The sequence below is a fragment of the Onychomys torridus genome, chromosome 10 (assembly GCF_903995425.1).
Source record: "Onychomys torridus chromosome 10, mOncTor1.1, whole genome shotgun sequence".
Taxonomy (NCBI): Eukaryota; Metazoa; Chordata; class Mammalia; order Rodentia; family Cricetidae; genus Onychomys; species Onychomys torridus.
The window spans coordinates 71638648-71653825 of NC_050452.1; the positions used below are offsets into that span (position 1 = coordinate 71638648).

General features: G+C 44.7%; 1 long non-coding RNA gene across 1 annotated transcript; it reads left to right on the forward strand.

Moving 5' to 3' along the window:
• Positions 1-607: 607 nt before the first annotated feature.
• LOC118591986 lies at positions 608-11483 on the forward strand. Its single transcript, XR_004946038.1, has 3 exons — positions 608-673; positions 755-809; positions 11319-11483. It is a non-coding gene; the product is annotated as an uncharacterized LOC118591986 (long non-coding RNA).
• Positions 11484-15178: the final 3695 nt, after the last annotated feature.

Genomic DNA, 15178 nt, shown 5'->3' on the forward strand with positions numbered 1-15178 from the left:
TGCTCCACCGGGGCTGGCGCAAAGTCAACAGCTCCGCCAGGAAGGCGCCCCACCCGCCATTTGATTTTGCTAAATCACTCCTTTGGCTAATATTTCAGGGACAGACACGCGACGCATCTGGCTTCGGCTAAATATTTTCAGTCACTCGGATCCCAAGGTAAATATTTGCTAGGTCGACGGCAGCAATGTAGGCGAGCCTGATGCCGAGCCAGTCACCGAGCAGCTTTCAATCACCCAGGGCCTGCGCAGCTGCCGCAGGGCCCCGCCCCCTTCCCGTGAGCCCCCGCGCGGGCCCCGCCCCCTGGCTTCGTGCCTGCCGCGCGTGGCCTGAGTTCGGCTCCCGCCAGGCTGGTCTCGAGGAAAGGCGGGTGTGCTTCCCCGTCGCTCCTTCGGAATGCTCCTGTGTGAACTTTTTGTCTTCAGTTTTGTATTGTAGTGGCTGCCGCCCTTGTTCTCTGCTAAGCAGTGCGGGGCGTGGTCAAGTGGTGACAGGCGACGCCAGGGAAATTGGTCAGGAAGCCTCCAGAGAGACTGGGAGGGTTTGGGCTGAGGGGCCGGGCAGGGAGAGAGATGCTCCAGAGTGTTTGCATGCATTACCGGAGGAGGAGACTTTCCTGGGCAGGGCTTCCACTGTGCCCGGCTTTTCCTGCAGCCTCAGGCACATTTTAGGAAGGTAATAAAAGGGCTTGGGACCTAGGAGAAGGCGGATCAGGTTGAGAATATATTCGATATAATCTTCTTTATTCTGTGGTAGGGTAGCCAGGAGTAACGGAAGCAACCCCATGTGGATACTCCTGCTGTGTAGATGGGTAAGTTCTTGCGAGGAAAGCTGCTAATCTAGCTTTGGCATGTCCCAGACCTGCAATTCTTTGAATATATAATTTAAGTGACTATTTAATGTTATAATATTTTAAACAATCAACTCTGTAATGATAGGCTTGTAGTTTGTTGCTTTACCCCCCCCCCCCCAACACACACACACACACACACACACACACACACACACACACACACGCACACTGGTTTGGAGGGCAGGGTTAGGGTGAGATGGGTGATGTGGGGTTGTGTGGGTGTGGAGTAAGATGCCATCCTTATTGTAAATGTTCCTATTTTGTTCACCATGGATCCTGTAAAACATTTAATGATGTACCTACTACACCCAGCTAGGGAAGGGTATTCTCAAAAAGTGTTAGCAAAAGTAAATAAATAAAAACGTGTACAGGTTCTTCTGGAATTAGAAATGAGGTTGAATCCCAGGCATCCAGACTCCAGGCTCCGTCTTTAACCCACACTGAGTGGTCAGATCTAGCTAGGCCGAGTACTGCAGCTAATACATTACTGGCAACAGGCTCAGGTCCTCCATGGCTGCTGGGCCCTTGCTGGGAGCCCCTCCGCTATGCTTTCTCTTGTTGCTAACTGACTTCCTAATTTCCCCAGAGCAGCTGCTGGGAACCTTTCCCACTCTCCCTGCTATTGACAGAACCCGTGGCAGGTGGTTTCTATTGGTGGCCAGTCTCACCTGATTTCGCTGGGCCTTCAGATCGCATCTTTATAGTTCCAATGCTTCCTTTTCCCTTCCCCTGAAACAAGCTCAGATCTTCCTCAACCTGCAGACGCTCCAACCATATTTCCCTTGAAGCTACTCATTTTCTCCTTTCCTCATTGCCAAGCTCTTAAGGTTTTTTCCATTATAAAAGTAATGTATATTTGTAGTAGAAAATACTAGAGGTTGAGGGAGCCTGGGGAGATGGGTCAGTAAAGAGCTTGCTGTGTGAGCATGAAGACCTGAGTTCAGAACCCCAGCACCTGCATAAAAAACCAGGTGTAGTGGCACAGGTCTGTAACCCCAGTACTGGGGGCAGAGACAAACAGATCCCAGGGGACTTGTCTAGCCAGCCCAGCTTAAATAGTAAGCTCCAAGTTTAGTGATAGACCCTGTCTCAAAAAACGGGTGGAGGAGCAGTTGAGGAAGACATAGCCATGTCAGCCTTCCTCCACACATGTCCTTATAGGTGAGTATACCCATGTACATGTTATGAATACAACACACATACACATCAGAAAGTATAAACATTTATTTTTGTTTTCGAGACAGTGTTTCTCTGTGTAGCTTTGTGCCTTTCCTGGAACTCACTTGATAGTCCAGGCTGGCCTCGAACTCACAGAAATAAACATGTTTTATAGACAGAATTATACTTCTCGAATAGCCACCAATATCAACAGTCTTTGTCCTATGGCTTTCTATAAACTACAGGCATGGTGGAGAGATACTTAGGCTTTATTGTCTCCTGTGTGTGGAGGCCAGGGGACAACTTCAGGTGTCATTTTACTAGGGGTCTTCCATCTTTTTTTTTTTTTTTTTGAGGCAGGGTTTCTCTGTGTAGCCCTGTTGCCTTTCCTGGAACTCACTCTGTGTAGCCCAGGCTGGCCTCAAACTCACAGTGGTCTGCCTGCCTCTGCCTCCCAAGTGCTGGGATTAAAGGTGTGTGCCACCACTGCCCAGCCCATCTTATTTTTTTGAGACAGGGGCTCACTAAGATTTGGGGCTCACTGGCTAGGGCCAGGCTGGCTGACCAGTGAGACCCAGAGTCTACTTGTATCTCCATCCAAGCACTGGGATTACAGGTGTGCACTAGTACAGTAACTTGTTTATGTGGATTCTGGAGATCTACTGAACCATCCCTAAACTCCATTTTGAGCTCCTTGTGTTGGTGTCTCTTACTAGAATGTTGCCTCATAGTGACTTCTTCATTCCTTTTGTTCTTTGCCCGTAGCATAAGATCTGACAGGGAATAATCATTTCATGGTTGAGTGGTCAGGGCTCAACTGACTGGTTCTCCCTCTCTGAAGTGCAAGTGCCTTGTGTTGAGAAACTATTTCAAGAAGACAGGACTCTGCAGCTTCCTGAAAGTTCAGTACACAGCAATAGGAGACAGGATATATGGTGGGCAAAATAAAGGACCCAAGAGTAGAAGAGAAGCTGACGGCGTGAAATGAAGGCAAGGAGCTAACATTTATGAAGAGTGGGCACAGTTATCACTTGGCACATTTCCATGCCCGTTTTGCAGTTGAGAAAGTTGAGAATTAGTATGTTCAATACTTTGCTCAGTCACAGCGAGTACTAGAGCAGAGGTTCAAACACAGTACCGTATGAGTTCATACACTAGGAGCTCTTGTGTCTTTTGCGCCTTGGTGATTAGGCAAGTCTCGTCTGGACACTGCCTAGAGTCCCTTAGACCCTTCAAGGACACCTAGAAAGGGTCTGTGTTCAGCAATTTCTGAAAAGATACACCAAATGGTCTTCAGCCTCTAGACATGAAGACAGTAAGTGACAGACTGGCACCTAAATCTTCTAACACTGTGAACCTTCCCAATGCCCTGAAGGGTACTGACGACTTACGTTTATGCTAGTCTCCTATACCTCTGGAGGAGGCCATCAGCCGCCACTTCTGGGGGCATTCTACGCAGCTTACTCAAATCTCCTACATGACAGTTCTCCATCTTTATCCCTCCTGGTCCTTCCTCTGCCTCTGCCAACCCTGGTTGCTGTGCCATCTTAGGACCTGCCAGTGGTGTCTTCAAGCTATGAGTCTGGGGGTCTGCACTTGGATATCTGAGCCTTAGGTACGAAGCACCTTGAAATCAAAGAGGGTATACTGGGGCAAGGTCAAATCACAAGGGAGGCTGGTCCTCAGCACATAGGTCTTTACTGCTACCTAGGTGTTATTTCATCTTTGAACACACACACATACAGATAATTTAAAATAAATCTTGTGGGTTCCCACCCTTCCCCACCTTGAGACAGGGTCTCATGTTTTAGCTCTGGTTGTCCTGGAACTTACTATGTAGACAAGGCTGACCTTGAACTCAGAGATCTGCCTGCCTCTGCCTCCCAAATGCTGTGATTAAAGGTGTTTGCCAGAGTGCACGGCTGAAATAAATCTTAAAAAAAAAAGTCTTACCACTTTCTATAAATTGTAAGATGGCCATAGGCATGGTAGAGAGGACATTAGACTTTATTTTCCCATGTCTCCTTGGACAGATTTTTGTTTCCAGGTTTTTGTTTTAAGTACTAGGAAAGTTGGTGGCAGATCTGTGGACCACAGGCCCAGACCTACAGGGTGAGTGACTTGCACTGAACCTCTGGACCTGTGAGCAGAAGCAAACCTTGCCTCTTTGTAAGCTGTGACCACAGGTATTTTGTCCCAGTTGCAGCTGACTATAGGGAGAACTAAGGAGACAGTTTCTGAATGGAGACTAAAAACTAGTAATGTATTGCTTGGGTACAAGGATCCACACAGATGTCTGGGGTCAGATTTATCAAGAGAAGACCTGTGCCATGGCCTAGAACAACTCATGTCATGAGGTAAGACTGTTGCCTTGTGTGCTAACTTAGGGATGGGCCCTAGCAGTCCGAGGCTACACTCATTTCCAGAGAACTACATATGGAGCAGTGGTAGGCCATAAGAAATCCTCCTCCTTGCATCTCACAAGCCTTTGTTACCTTTCTCCTAAAGCACCCCGAAGCTCTGGCCCTACACAACCACCACCCACGCTCCATCGCGGGGACAGCTCTAGTATACAACAGTGCCAAGAATTCTGCTCTTCTGACATTCATTTTGATTTAAAATCTTTCGTGTTTGAGATGGACTTTTCTCTGTTGACAATGGGCAGGGTTTGGCCTACTCCTTAGGTGTGGTGCTTCTGGCTTGTGGTAAATCTTGATTGGAATACAATATAAAGCCATTTCCTGGTAAATGTATAAATGTATATGGATGTTGGCTGTTCTCCTCCTTGCCACTAACATACCTTGGAGAAGTAGCAATTTAAAGCAATTCAGACATGCTCTGCATCTGGCCCTTATAAATGGGTGGGTGCGTCATGATTCTGTACCAGTTTGTCTTGCTTATGGAGAGTTGAATCCACCTATTTGATTTGCCTCCGAGTTTGGCTACGATCTCCCTATTTCTTTATGACACTCAGTGTGATTTGTGTACAAAGACACAGGCAAGTAAGAATTTGGAAAAGGGGAGCAAGGAAAAGAGGAGTGAGACCCAGTATTTCTACTCCAAAGCAAAAATAACAGTTTTGAAGACCACAGACTTATTTTAATTTGAGGAACAGAGGGAAGAGAGAAATGTAAAAACAAACAAACAAACAAATACTTGGTACCTTTATATCTGTGGGGACTGATGACACAGGAATCCTCAGGCTTGGACCACTCCTCTGACATGAAGTTGACAGAAAGTAAGCTCTTGTTTCAGAGTACCATTGAGTGCTGACTCTAGGGTGAGTTCCTTAAATAGGAAGATTACATTAGACCAGACTCCATCTTAAAGACCTGGGAGGCCAAGCGCTCAGTCCAAGGGCACAAACATTGGCACTCAACCTATGTCTGTCAGGCTCCTAGTTCCAGTTCTCCCATTATTTGGTGAGGTCATTGATTTCAAAGAATGGATACATGGTTTCCCCTTGGTCCACAAGGTGGCTTCAGTACTCCAAGGCCAGGGACATCCCTGTATGTTTAGCCTCTTGCACAAGGCTCAGCTAAGCCTGGTTCTATCACTGTCTGCTATGGGAGCAAACAGGTTGTTAATCTGGTAAACAGCTTCCTGCTAACGTGTGTGTGTGTGTGTGTGTGTGTGTGTGTGTGTGTGTGTGTGTGTGTGTGTGTGTTTTGTTGTTGTTGTTGTTGGTGGTGGATGTAGGTGTTGCTGTATTGCCCTGGCAAATAGCATGAGGGAGAGAGACTCCAGTGACTTTGCACACAAAAGCATTCTAGGCTGAGGTCGCCAGCCCTGGGTGGGAATCCTGGCTCTGCTTCTTGTTAGCAGTGTGACCTTGAATGGTCTGAAGTTCACTTGTTGCTTCATTAAACGTGGATAAGAGCATTTACTCTGAAGGGTGAGTTGTTTTGAATATTAGATGAGATACTGTGGGAACTATGCCTAGCACCATTATAACAACCAAGTTCAAAGCAATGTTTCTGTGGTGGTGTAGGCACACCTCCGGGGAAGTTATTTTAATATTGGGTAGTTTTGAGTTTCATCTCCCAGTTTCTCATTATGTTCAATCATTTATTCATTTTTTCAGGAAATGCATTGTAAATATTCATTGTACCTGCTACTGGGCATAGTACTGTGAGAGTGTGTTCACTCTTGTATTGATCAGTGGAAGTGGGACCATATAGCAGAGGAAGTACTTGTATGTCATAGAAGGGCATTAAAGTATAAGCCTGCCACTTCAGTGGGATCTGTGAGTCTGGCACTTAGTGGTTGTATGTGGTGGGGCAGGGTAGGGGCGGGGAAGGCGGCAGCAGAGTAGGGGAGAAAGAAGAATGAGGAAGAGGAGGACAGCTGTTAATAGCTTAGCCACAGCTTTTGGGTGGCTGGTCAGTCTGGGGCTATGGGTACAGTATTCCGACAGTGTTTGAAAGTAAATATTTCTGAATATCCGTATGTCAGTACTGAACTCCTACTTAAAACATTTTTCACAAAAAATGGGTCCAGAGAGTGTTTCTCACTCTATCACCTAGTAAAAATGCCCATCCTTCGTCCATGTAGAACCCTTAGAAGACAGAATTGAATAGTATACCTTCCAACTCAGGTTTTGAGGCCAGATCACATTTATGACAATTTACACAGTGGTACCTTTAAAGAATATGAGAAAAACTCTTAGTAAACTAACAGTAGATGGACAGCCTTATACAAAGAGGGAGAGCACATTGTGTCCAGTAGGGCTATTTAAGGTGCAAGATTACGTGAAACATCTATAAGAATAGTTTTCAACATTAACAGAATCACGGGGAAAAAAAGATTGCAGATGTATGAATAAGCTTTGGTAAAATTCAACAGTCACCTGTGATTTAAAAAGAAAAACCTTTTCCACAAACTGTGAACACCAGGAACTCTCCAATTTGGTAGTCCTCTCTCTGTCCATTCCTCCCTCCCTCCATTTTTTTCCTTTCTTTCTTTCCTTCTTTCTTTCTTTCTTTCTTTCTTTCTTTCTTCCTTCCTTCCTTCCTTCCTTCCTTCCTTCCTTCCTTCCTTCCTTCCTTCCTTCCTTCCTTCCTTTCTTTTTTTTTTTTGGTTTTTCGAGACAGGGTTTCTCTGTGTAGCTTTGTGCCTTTCCTGGAACTCGCTTTGGAGACCAGGCTGGCCTCGAACTCACAGAGATCTACCTGCCTCTGCCTCCTGAGTGCTGGGATTAAAGGTGTGTGCCACCACTGCCCAGCCATTTTTTTCTTTTGAGACAAGATTTCACTGTGTTGCCCTGGCTGGTCTGGAACTCACAGAGAACCCCTTTGCCTCCTAAATTCTGGGATTAAAGGTGTGCATCCCCACACTTGGCAGGATAAAAGATAATTACTTAAACTTACTGCTGATGTCATGTTTAATAGTGAAAGGCTTTCCTCTGAGAAGTTCTAGTAATTCAGTTAATTTTCCAAACTCTGAAAGCCTTCAAACAAAAATCAAGAGTCTCTGGGCTTCAACTAACTCTCTGGGTCTTCTGACTCAAACCCAGACCTGTCTCACAAGCTCAGCTTCCCTGTGGCCACACTCCCTGTGCAGGGGAGCAGAGAGAGGGAGGCATTCTCAGTTTACCTCACCCAGACAGGACGGCTGCCCTGGTCTCAGGGGAGTTTGATTGAGAGGGTCCTGTTTTGAGCTGCTCCATTTTCAAGGTTCACTGGTTTTTTAACTTATACACGAGAACCTAACATTTTTGTACATACTAATGGAGGACCATGAGATTTTTGTTGCATAATGTTTGAATTAGGTTAAATATAGCTAATCTTTTTTTTTTTTTTTTTTTTTTGAGACAGGGTTTCTCTGTGTAGCTTTGCGCCTTTCCTGGAACTCACTTTGGAGACCAGGCTGGCCTCGAACTCACAAAGACCCACCTGGCTCTGCCTCCCGAGTGCTGGGATTAAAGGCGTGCACCACCACCGCCCGGCTAATCTTTTCAAATAGTTTTCTTGATGATATAAGTGAAAACAGGCAGTCTTGTCTTGTAGCCTTTTGAGATATACAGAAGCCAACTTATCCTTAGTTATCACACTTATTCCTTCTAAACTTCCTGATCCAGCTCCCTAGAGTCTGGTACTCACTATTCTGTTCTCAGCTTCTATGAGAGCAAATTTTGAATATGTCACGTATGGGTATGAGATTGTGCAACACTTGTCTTTCTGTACTTATTTCACCTCACAAATGACAAGATCGATCTCCCTCCCCTCCCTTCCCCCCTTTCCCCCTTCGTTGTCCTCTTCATCCTCTTCCTCCCCCTCTCCATTTCTGTGTGTCTCTGTCAGAATGTTATATAACTTAGGCTTTCCTGGAACTTGGTATGTAGCCACAGATGACCTTGAACCTCTGACCCTCCCCGCTGCTGGGATTACAGGTGTGTGCTGAGGTGACAGCCAGTTTCCTACGTGCTAGGGAGGCAGATCTACCAATGGAGCTACATCCCCAGCTAAGAGTTCATTCTTTAAATGACTGAACAGTATAATTTTCTTTGACTTCAAATGACTAATGCTACATTTTCTTTGTCCACTCCTCTGTTGATGGGCACTTTGATTTTTGACACTTCTTGGTTTATTTGTGAATAGTTAATACATGTGGGAATGCGGGTGTCTCGACAGTCATTTCCTTTCCTTTCGATATAGATCTTGTAATAGGACTTAGATCAAATGACCATTCTATTTTTATTTATTTATTTTTTTGAGGAATCTCCATGTTGTTGTTCATAATGGCTATACTATATTTCCAGAGTAACGTTGCCATTGCACCTTACTCCCTTTTTATAATATCTATTGTTTCTGGAGTGAGGTAGTATCTCATTGTAGTTTTTTATGTGCTTGTTGACCATTTATGTGTCTGTCTTATAACTGTTGCCCATTTTAAAATAGAATTAGAGAGAAATCACCATCAAGCTTTGGGAGTTCCTCCTGTGTGCTGGGTATTAACTTGTTGGACTTGTCAGGTATATAGTTTGTAGCTGTTCCCTCCTGATCTGCAGTTGTCTCTGCTATTTCCCCTGCCACTTAGTAGGGTAAGCGTAGGCAGGGAGTGTCAGAACTGGGGTCTAGCAGTTGCTTTCATGGAACTGGCGGACCTTGTGTCAGATGAACCTCTGTGGTTCTTAGCTTTCTGCTCCTTTCTAGTGAAAGATTTAGGGTGAAATGGCTTCCACTCTGTCGTCAGCGCAAGACTCTGGACAAAGTGGATGTTACCAGATGCTGACTGGACAGGGGGTGTAGAACTCTGGAGAGCCATGGCCATGTGACTTTGTATAAAATGCTGTGCGTTCATCCCCTACCTAAATATAGACAGTGCGTTAATGGGGCCGTGAGAGGAGGGCAGGAAACAAGGGAGTGAGTGAGTGTGTGTGTGTGGGGGGGCTACCATTCCTCCATGTTAAAAACGAAGATTGAGAGGGTGGCAGACAGCGTTAGCAAGGGTCTGCTCGCAAGATCTTACCCGTCAGGAGATTGTGTGGTGGTTGTGTGCTGATTTTTTTGTTTTGTCTTCTTAGTTTTTGTTTTTTAGTTTTTCAAGACAGGCTTTCTCTGTGTAGCTTTGCGCCTTTCCTGGAACTCTGTAGCCCAGGCTGGCCGGGAACTCACAGAGATCTGCCTGCCTCTGCCTCCCGAGTGCAGGGATTAAAGGTGTGCACCATTACCACCTAGCTTTTGTGTGCTGATTTTAAGGTATTTTTATTATTTAGACCAGTTTTACCTGGTGATCTAAGTAGTAAGAGCTCTCACTGTGGTCAGGTGTGCTTTGTTATCTTATTCCCGCACAAGCCTGGTGAGGTTGGCTGACTCAGGTCAGGCAGAAAATAACTGGCTTCCACTTTCTTTACTTATGCAAACTAGAGGTGGGTGACTGAGAACTTGCTTTTGCTCTACAAGATAAGGGGGGTTTCGTAAGCCCTAAGGGAGTGCAGAATTTCCTGAAGATGTTGTAAGGTGGCTGGCTAACTTCTGAAATCAAGTAGCAGTCTCTTCTTTGGTCATGACTGCAAAGGTACTAGGAAGCAAACTAAAAACTAGCACCTCCTTGAATTGGGATTCTCTCATGCACCCCAGGAGGAGGCTGGCTCATTGATGGGAATTCCGTCAATGCTTTCATCCACAGTTCAATTGGTAATCAGTTTTCCAAAACAAGTATTTTTCCTGGGGGAACGACAGGATTGAGGGTTTTCATAGGTTCCTGTTTTGCTAGCTTCATTTGGAACAAGCGCTTTATTGGAAATGCCATGTTTCACCAGGGTATTGCCTGGGGAATAAGTCTGTCTTCCCGGGCTGTGCTGCATGGGACTGACCAGGACTCTCCACTATGGGCTCTCCTTGCCAGCCTGGATGGCAGTTTTAGTACTGACCTCAGACTTAGGCCTCTAGGTATGACATTTTAGAGAGAAGTCACCTTTGCCCCACACCTGCCTTCAGGCTTTCAACTTTCCTGGCACTGCGACCCTTTAATACAGTTCCTCATGTTGTGGTGACCCCCAACCATAAAATTATTTCGTTGCCACTTCATAGCTATAATTTTGTTACTGTTATGAATTGTAATGTAAGTACCTGATATACAGGATATCTTCTGATATGAGTCCCCTAAAGAGGTTGGGAACTGCTGGCCTAGTAGCAATGTGGGCTTCTAGACACCCATACTCTTTTTTTTTTTTTTAAAACCAGGGTTTATAGCATGAAGCAAAGCTAAGAGTCAGGATGGTGTCACTTTCCTTGGACATAGGTGAATCTTTAGAGAAGTGACCCTGTCCCTGATGAGAACAACAGCTGCAGTTGGCCATGACTTGCTCCAGGATCCCACTAAGTGGGTTAGGTCTGGAACATTGTTCTCTTTAAGAAAGGGTCTCGTGTGTTAGTTTTGGGTTCTTTCCCTTGTTGCTGGGGATTGAGCCCAGGGCCTTTACACCCTAGGAAATAACTCGACTGAGCTCTTCTTCCAGCCCTCGCCTTGCTGTTTACATATGCCAGGCTGGTGTTGCACTTACTCTTCCCCTGCCTCATTTGCTGGAGTCCTGGGATTATAGGCATGTGCCCCTACTCTTGGCTTCTTTTAAATTTTAGAATATCACAGGAATGGGAATATTCAAGATTTCTAAAAAAACAAAACAGAAAAACCAACAAAATCTCACTGTCTGGATATTAACTGTATGCTCAACTAGTTCCTAAAGTGTTTAGAAGGAAAGTGAAAATCACTGTCAAAACTACCCAGAATTCAAGACTTCTTCCCTGAAGGGCATGGGGTTTTTCTGAAACATTTCTCCCTGTTTTCTGCAATCTTGAATTACAGGAAAACTAGAGGCTGTGCTTGCTGAAGACCGCTGTGCTTGCTGAAGACCGAGGTGCTCTAACAATGACAATGGCACACAAGATGAGGTGTGGAGATGTGGGGAGGAGACAGCACAGGCTCCAAGTCCACATGGCTGAGTGACGCTGGGTCATCCAGCTGGATCAAGAGCTGGCTTCCCGAACCTTGTCAAGGTTGAGATCTCAGCAGTGGCAGACTTAGTGTTTAATGGGATCTCATGATTACTTTGGGAGTTAGGCTGGCTTAGCTGGAGCTTGAAGCGAAGTTCTAGGAAAATAGGAAACCTTAGGGAGATAATGTAGACAGGGTGGGTCTGGGGGGGAACCAAGAAAGTTAATTTCTCAAGTTTTATAGTTTTGTGTAGTCATCCCCTGTCATCTGCTTGAAAGTGCCTTGCTCCCAGAGAGTTCTTCTCCTTTTAGTCAGCTCCCAGCACAACTGGCCCTCTCTTCTTACTGCTGGTGGTAGTTTTCTTCTACTACAGACTCTTGTATCTTGAAAAGAACAAACCCTGGTGACTCCTGAGAATTCTTGTGCCTGGGCTGACCCCTCCCTGTCCCGACTCCAATCTCATGACCCTTGACCTAGCTTCTCTTGCCTTTGCAGAAGTCCCTTGCCATCTCTAACACCAGAGTGATGCCTTTTAGGTGATGTGACTATCCAGGTAAGTGTCCCGACCAGAATGCTTTTGGGAGTAAAAGGGGAGTGCCTTTGGAAGGATGCTGATAGCAGGTGTATGGTGGGACTACACGGGGTGGAGCAGGGGTGTGCCCCTCTTCGGGGCATTTACCCAAGTTTGAGGGCACAGACCATTCCCTCAGCTTTGCATCCAATGTCTGGGTCTGGCCATTTGTTTTTTTAAAACTTGTTTGCTGTTTGCAGAAAGTTGCAAAACCAGGACAAAGTCTTCAAGGCCTCAACAGTTCCCTCCTTAGCATTTGTACTTCTAGTCATGGCTATCAAAACTACCCACATTTACTCTGATTTTAGACTTACGTGTATGAATGTGGTGTGCGCGTGCTTGGTGGATACAGAAAAGGACATCAGATCCCCTGGAACTGGAGTTACAGATGGCTGTGAGCTACCATGTGGGTGCTGGGAACCAAACTTGGGTCTTCTGGAATTGTAGCCAATGTCTCCAGCCCCTGCTTTGGCTCCCTAAAGACAGGGTTAATTGCTTCTGCCTACTAATGTTTTCCTTCTGTTCTAATTCTTCCTTCTATTCTTGAGCAATCTACCATATTTCTGTTTTGTTTATATGCTAGACAAGCACTCTACTGCTGGGATACATCCATAAGTTTTTTTTTTTGGTCAGGGAGGGGCTCATGTAGCCTAGACTGGCCTCAAACTCACTTTGTAGAGAAGGATGGCCTCTTGAACTTCTTTCTGACTCCCCTGCTCTCATTTCCAGAGTCCTGGGACCATAAGTATGCACCACTATGCCTAATTTATATAGTGCTGAGGATCAAACTCAGGGCTTTGTGTATTCTAGGCAAGCACTCTGCTAACTGAGCCATATCCTCAATCCCTCAATGGTGACCTTTTTTTTTTTTTTTTTTCTGATGCAGAAGTTTCATGTTTTGGTGAGGTCTCACTTGGCCTTATATATGTGGATTTTTTGAGCTGAGAATTGAACCCAGGGCCTTGCGCTTGCTAGGCAAGCGCTCTACCACTGAGCTAAATCCCCAACCTGAGATTTTTTTAAAATTAAAAACAATTACTTTTTTTTAAAGTGCATTGGTGTTTTGTCTGTATGTATGTCTATGTGAGGGTGTCAGATGTTGGAGTTACAGGCAGTTCTTAGCTGCCACGTAGATGAGAATTGAACCTGGGACCTCTGGAAGAGCTGTTGGGGCTCTTAACCGCTGAGCCATCTCTAGCCCCTCTCTTCAGAGATCTTAAGAACTCTTTTCCAAGACAGTTTTTCTCTTTTCCCCTAAAAGCTTTGTAGTTTCAGCTTTTACATATATGTCTCTGATTCATTTTGAGTTTATTTTTGTGTAAGGTAGCTAGGGCTTAAATCTTTATTGCATCCGATAACCAAATATCCTTGTGTTATATGCTGAAAAGGTCATTCCCCCCTGATTGAGCTGTCTTGACATCATTGTTGAAAATCAGTTGGCTAAAAATGTGTGGCTTCATTTCTGGAATCTCCTGTTCCACTGGTTTCTATCAATATATACTATTGCAATTACTATAACACAAATATATTGTAACAGTATAGCAATTTAATAGTGATTTTTATTGTATTATCCATAATACAGGTTTAATTATGACCTTTTCTACATAATTCATACTTTGATATATTTACTCTATTACCTTCTTGTCCCCCAAGCTCTACCCCTTTCTTCTCAAAAAAAAAAAAAAAAAATCTCTCTTCAGCTTCCACTCTTTTCTCTCTTTTTTTTGAGACAAGGCCTCTCTGTAGCTTTGGCGCCTTTGCTGGAACTCACTCTGTAGCCCAGGCTGGCCTGGAACTCACAGAGATCTGCCTGCCTCTGCCTCCTGAGTGCTGGGATTAAAGGCATGTGTAAAGGCATGTGCCACCACTACTCAGCTGAAGTCAATCTTTGTGGGAAAAAAAATCAGTGAATGTTCTTTTAAGCCCTTTATAACTTTAGTAAATGACTCAGTTCTCTTTCCGACTTCTTCAACTCTGTCCCAAGCATTCAAAGTGGCTGCATGACATAGAGCCAGGGTGTGGTCATCATATAGAGACTGTCTTTGTATATCAGCATAATCACCCTCTCCAACAAGTTGGTCTTGGGAAATTTCCATACCTCTAGCCCTACTTCATTGTTCAATGGTCTTAGCCTCATCTTTCCACCAGGTTATTGGAGTAGACATTTTGGAATGGGGATGAGCTAGGAGGAGGGGCTTAAGAGGTCCATAGTTGGGTAGAAAGCAGGGTGCTCTGCATAGTCCCCTGGGAATGGAGGCACAGAGTGTGGAGAGGCCACAACAGGTGGTCTTAGAGCTGGGGATGAGACTGGGGGATTGGATATGGAGGAGGGGAGAGGTAAAGAGCTGCAGTTAGCCTACCTGCTTCCCTCGGTTGTTGACTGTTTTTGGATTTAATTTTGGTGATTTGGGTGAATCTAGAGATTCATCCTTTTCTGTTAGGTTTTCTAGTTGCTAGAGTACAAGTCTTTAAAATGCTCCTTTATAAAGTTTTGTGTCTGTTACACTGTTTCCCTGTTCGTTTCTATTCATTTGGGTCTTTGATTTCTTTTTGTTAGTTGGTTGAATGGTCGGTCAGTCTTTTCAAAGAAGCAGCTTTTAGGTTCATTGATTCTTTGTGGTGTTTCTATTTCATAGGTTTCTGCTCTGATTTTTCTTATTTCTTGATTCAATGGGTTTGCATTTGTTCTTGTTTTTTTTCCCCCAAATTCTTGAGTTGTATCATTAGGCCATTTATTTGGCTCTTGGATTAAATTTTTTTTCTTTCTGATTTTTTTTTTTTTTTTCAAGACAGGGTTTCTCCAAGTAGCTTTGTCCCTTTCCTGGAACTCATACAGCTCTGCCTGCCTCTGCCTACCAAGTACTGGGATTAAAGTTGTGCGCCGCTGCCACCACTGCCCAGTGTCTTTTCTGATTTTGTTTGTTTGTTTTGGTTTTTCAAGTCAGGGTTTCTCTGTGTAGCTTTGTGCCTTTTCCTGGAACTCACAGAGATCCGCCTGGCTCTGCCTCCCGAGTGCTGGGATTAAAGGCATGCACCACCACCACCCAGCCTTTTCTGATTTTTTTAATGTAGGCATTTAGAGTTACACATTTTCATCATAGGACAATGTGCCTCAGAGGTTTTGTTGCGTTTTCATTTAGTTCCAGGAGGTTTTTTTTTT